This window comes from Pleurodeles waltl, chromosome 8, assembly GCF_031143425.1.
Source record: "Pleurodeles waltl isolate 20211129_DDA chromosome 8, aPleWal1.hap1.20221129, whole genome shotgun sequence".
NCBI lineage: Eukaryota > Metazoa > Chordata > Amphibia > Caudata > Salamandridae > Pleurodeles > Pleurodeles waltl.
The window spans coordinates 695233408-695239407 of NC_090447.1; positions in this window are offsets into that span (position 1 = coordinate 695233408).

Genomic DNA, 6000 nt, shown 5'->3' on the forward strand with positions numbered 1-6000 from the left:
TACCCCCCTCGCGCCATCAGATGACACACAACCGACTACTTCTAAAGGTAAATCAAAAGCCAAAAAATGGGCACACTCGGAGATATTTGATAAATTATCTGCCTCCATTCAAAAGGAGCATGGCTATAGTTCCTCCCAACAACTAGACTGGCAAGGAACTGATCAGTCGTCAGACCAAACAACCTCAGATCCCGTGCTGGACTCCGACTCAGTCCAAATGCCAAGCCCCGAAGGTTCCCCGAGTTTTGACATTCAACCCTGAGGACATTGTCCATCTTCGTTCTTCGAGTTGGACTTCGCCCCCTGAAGAGGCAGCATACATCCAAGAACACATCAGAGCAGGTTTTGATAAGGAGGTGAGAACCAGACTTCGGGCAGAGTGCCCTAGACTGTATCTAGAAGGAAAGGTCACAGACACATCAGATATCAATCCCAAGATGGTCACATTCATGAAGAAATGGTCTAAGGACCCTACAAAGGTCCTAGACCGTGCTTGGGGGTCTTGTCAAGATAAGTAACTCAATTTATTGGGTCCTCTCGCTAAGATTCTAGAGCTGGCCTTCATGGCTAAAGAATCTAACTCCCCTATCGATCCAAACATTTTAGTGGGCTGGGTTCAGAGAGCTATTTGCCACCTGGGTAATGCTAATGTGGCAATCTCCACAGAAAGGAGACGTTCTATTTCAATGCAAATAGACCCCTAACTAAATGAGCTTGCTACTTCAGAAGCAGGGCTTGTGGCCTAGGGACTTCTCTTTGGAGCTCCATTCATCAGAGATCTCTCAAAATTCGCAGCCACATTTAACTCCATGGATAAAGCACAATTGTTTCTAAAAACGGTATTTCGAGATACTCTTTTTCAGAAGGCCAGACGTATGCGGGGCCGCTCGTCAGGCCGTTATTACTACCAAGGCCCCAGACGTGAGTCCTTTGGCCAGGGACGAGGTTTCAGCAGTGAGCAATCCATAGATCCAACCTTCTACCCCTGTCATCCCCGTGGCAGTAGTTCTAGATACCGAAAAAAACGACTATAAAGGAAAACAGGGTGTCGCACAGGACTCCTCCAATGCAGGTGAGAATTATTCTTTATTCAGAGGTTACTCTTGGGGGCAGAGTTCAGCTATTTTTGAAGGAATGGCAAAAGTTGGCTAGGGACCCCTGGGTGTTGGAGACTATATAGGGTTTCAAACTGGGATTCTACCAATCCCCTCGTCAGTGTTCCTCCCCCCTCTCCATTTTTCCCTTCACGACCAAAAGATCATAAGTTTAGGAGTACAAGCTCTTCTCCAAAAAGGGGCCATTTGTCAGTGTTCCCCTCATCCCAGGGGTTTTATCAGCCCCATCTTTCTGGTAGACAAGAAAGGAGGAGGTTCAAGGTTAGTGTTAAAGCTAAGAGAATTCAATGCCTGGATAGTCTACAGGCATTTCAAAATGGGAGGAATTCATCTTCCAAGAGATATCCTTCAAGAAGGAGATTGGTTGATCCGTTTGTATCTAAAGGATGCATATTTGAGCATTCCGATATTCCCTTCTCATCGACGTTTTCTACAATTCGTATGGCTAAGCCAATGGTTCGAGTTCCAGGTCCTTCCCCTCGGGCTTTCTTCCGCTCCTTGGTGCTTCACCAAAGTGATGAGACCTGTTGTAGAGTCCCTTCGAGCCCAAGGGGTGAGGTTGATAGTTTATCTAGACGATTTGATTCTCATGGCTCAGGACCCCTTAGTTCTCCACAAACACCTGTCATGGATGATTCATCTTCTCCAAAACCTGGATTTCTTGATCAACCAATCCAAATCTTGGCTCCTCCCGTCCCAACAGATAGACTTCTTAGGATTCCAGATAGACTCTGTGAAGGCCCAGTTGATTTTACCCCAATAGAAAGTTCGCAACATAAAGAAGGAATTACTCCTCCTATTGTCCAAACATCTAGCTTGGATGGTGGGACTCTTATCGTCCTTGATCCAAGCTATCTTCCCGGGTCCCCTCCACTACAGAACTCTTCAGCGGCTCAAGATATCTCATGTTCAGAAGGGGTTATCATATGCGGATAAAGTCCCTCTTTCAGTAGAAGCAAAGACAGAGATAGCCTGGTGGCTAGAACACATGGAGGCCTGGAATGGCTGGGCGATCTTCGGCAATTCCCCAGATGTCATTGTGGAATCAGATGCCAGCAGATGGGGTTGGGGAGCCCGTTGCAGATCCATGACCATGGGGGGTCGGTGGTCAGAGGAGGAACTTCAGCTCCACATCAATTGCTTGGAGCTTCTAGCCGGTTCGTTTGCGATCCGGAGCCTGTCGCCCCTGCGATTGGATTGTTGCATTCTGCTGAGGATGGACAATATATCAGCAGTCAGATATGTTAACAAGTTGGGTGGTACAAAATCACAAATTCTAGTGTGGATTGCCAAGGAATTCTGGCAATTCTGCCTACAACACCGAATTTCGGTGATTGTGGAATATCTCCCAGGGGTGAACAATTCTGAAGGGGATTGGAATTCCAGGTTTCTCCGGGATGGCAGCGATTGGAAGCTCCATCCAAGGGTGTTTTGTTACCTCAACCGTAGTTGGGGCCCATGCTTGGTGGACTTGTTCGCCTCTTGGCTGAACCATCAACTTTGACGGTTCTTCAGTTGGAGACCGGATCCGGAAGTGGTTGCCACGGATGCCTTTCTTCAGGATTGGTCCCTTCTCCTGGGTTATGCATTTCCCCCTTTCAGCATGATTCCACGAGTCCTGGTGCAAGTTCGCCAACAGAAAGCAGAGATTATCTTAGTGACCCCGCTTTGGAGGGCTCAAGTTTGGTTCCCTCTGGCTCTCGAGTTGTTATGCGACTTCCCTCTTCTGATTCCCTTCCAGGACCATCTATTGCAGGACCCGCTGGGGAATCATCATCCCTTGATTGTGACAGACAAGTTACGTCTGGTAGCATGGAGAATTTCCGGCAGCAATGGCTCCTGCCGGGCTTCATTTTACATCCACCAACCTTGGTCCTCTAACACACAGAAACAATATGCTTCATCTTGGAGGCGATGGTTTCATTGGTGTGCAGAACGGGATTCCGATCCCTTTAGTGCTGATGTCAATTTAGTTGTTAACTTTTTGAAATCTCAGGCGGCTTCTGGGCTAGCTTACAGATCTATTAATAATTATAGGTCGTTGATTTCGGCCGGGCATATTCCCGTCTCTGGCAAACCAATTGGCGAACACTTAGTAGTTTGTAAACTTATGAGAGGTATTCGCTTGTCCAATCCCCCTCAACCTCGTTATTTGTCTCTTTGGGATGTTAATGTGGTGTTGTCTTTTCTTATCTCTTGGCCAGATAATATATATTTGTCACGCAAACAACTGTCAGCCAAACTTGCTTTACTGTTATGCCTTATTTCTTGCAAAAGAGTGTCGATGTTAGAGCTCTGGATTTGGCAGGGAGGATTTTTTCCCCTGCCGGGGTCTCCTTTTCTATTTCCAGATGCACTAAATCAGGCACTAAAGCGGTATCCTACCCTGCGTTTCCACACAATTCTAAGTTATGTGTAGTACAATGTTTAAAGGCATATGAAGCAGCTACTAGTAAACTCAGGAGAGACCCTGGTGGTCAGGTGCTAATTGCTCTCCAAAAACCGTTTAATCCGGTTTCTTCAGATACCTTGGCTAGGTGGATTAGATGGCTTCCATCCGAAGCAAGAATTTATATTTCCATTTTTGGTGCCCATTCAGTTAGAGGAGATATGGCCTCTAAGGGCCATATGTACAAACACTTTTTCCCATAGACACAGAATGGGTAAAAACCTTTGCTACATCTGGCCCTAAATCGTTTAATTTGGGGGTAAGATTAGAGGATATTATGAGAGCAGCAGACTCGTCTTCTGAGTCTACATTTAAGGCCTTTTATTACAAGCCTATTTTGGATATCGCATTAGTGATGGTGAATCAGCTCTGAACTAGCATAATCTGAGCCTCTGGTCCTGACACAGAATACAAAATTTTCGAGCTTTCGCGTCAATAATTTTCAATTCTACTTAGGACACGGAGGCGAGGATTATCCCACCCTATCGCACTTCAGGTATTGACTTACGAATTAAGTATTATTTTATATTATACTGTCAATTCTTTTACCCACCCATGTAGTAATATATGATATATAAGTGATTCTGACAGGTTGAGTTTCTTTTAACCTTTCATGTTTCTACGACTGGTTTTATGTTATTTTTTCCTAGGGTTTGAGCAGAAATAATTCTGGAGTTCGCAGTTCGTGGTGGTTGTTGGCCAATGTTCATTTATCTGGAATGGCGCATCTGATGTGGATAGATTCTTCGGGTTCTATTTGGGACTTTTTTTCTTGGAGATTATGGTTCGATTCATAGCCTTGTTCTTATTGACTCTTTTTGTCTGTTGAAGCGTTCACAAAGAAAGAGGAAGGACTCTGGTGTTATAGCCTTATATACATGTGCATCTCTATGGTTAGTCATATGATACATATTGAATTATGGGATATGTTTTTGTTTCTGTTACTCTTCTCTGATTTGCTGCTGGAAAAATTAAAGCATAGAAAGAGAAGCATAATCCTCGCCTCTGTGTCCTTAATAGAATTGAAAATTCTTGATGCAAAAGCTCGAAATTCTTTTATTGTCTAGCTTTGCTACAAGAAGTTTTGATTCTATGCCAGGACCGGAGGCTCAGATTATGCTTCTCTTTCTTTACTACTTAAAATACAGCAGCCAATACAAAAACAGTAAGCATTAACTACATATCCCATCATGCTTAGTACCAAAATGTCCACCAATCACTACCCAACAGGTCTTATTAATGCACCAGACATTTTCCTGTCTTCCTCTTTCTTTGCGGCTCGTGCAGACAAGATAAGTGTGTCCTCATTTTATGGTTTAAGTCCCTATTGTTATGTCGTGTTAATGTGATTACCTGTGTGCTATTCTTTGAGATTGCTTAGCACGCAGCCTTGCAGAGGGTCGACATCTTCGGGTTAACGCAGTTGTTTTAGCAGACGAGCCCTTGTCTCCTCATCGTAAGGTGAGTTTCAGTCTCAGCCCGATTCCGCAGCTGAGACGCAGCAGACTTGTGAAGTCGGGTCATAGGGGAGGTGGGGTCCCGCCTTCCCCTGAATCTGGTTGGTGGTCTTGTTGACCAGAGACGCTCCGGGGCCCTTCCCTAATCGGGCCCGGACAGAGAGCCGAGAACTACGCGTTCACCAATTGGGCTATGCGTAGTCCTTTCTTTGTTTCTCCTCCTCTGAAGCATTCAGTGACACTTCACATCGTGCGCCTATTTGGAATTCCTCAAATTCCAAACGCGCAGTGAAGACGCCTACGCTCAGGCTGCAATAGTGGAGCAGGCCCTATTATTTCAGAGCGGAGTGCATGCTCATGAAAGTCTTGTTATTTGTGGCTCACCTGGTGCCCTTAACAATTTGGGGCTGCAATAATTCAGTTTACAGCTTGCAGCTAAGAAGTCTATATATTTGCTTTTTCAACATTGCACTTGGGGTGGCTCCCCCCTTATTTCTCCTGCTATTTGGCTGTTCTGATTGTGTTTTTTGCAAACACCCTTCTGATTATATCAGAATGACCGAATGAAGGGTGGGGAATATGGGCAGTGTGAGGAAGGCTCACATGGTCATCTTATGCAGCATGAACTGTCTGAGGCAATCAACGCTTCAGTCAGGATTCTGTTCCTCCACAGATTAATCAAGCCTTAAGAGCAACACTTAAGCTGATTACGCAGCAACTAGAGCGGATTGCGAAACATCAAGGCTGCGTCACAGCCCAAGATCCTGTGACGGGGAGGGAGATACCCCCCAACCACGTAAGGCAAAAGCCAGATCATCTGCCTGGCCTCATGCAGACACCATGGCAGCCTCAGCCCAGGGCCTCATGGATGATCACCAGTATTGCTCAGAACCTTCCAACTCCAAGCAGGCCTTTAATGGCACTCAGGACTCTTCAGAATCAGACCAGTCTGATTCTGCTTCGCCCAATTCGGACCAGA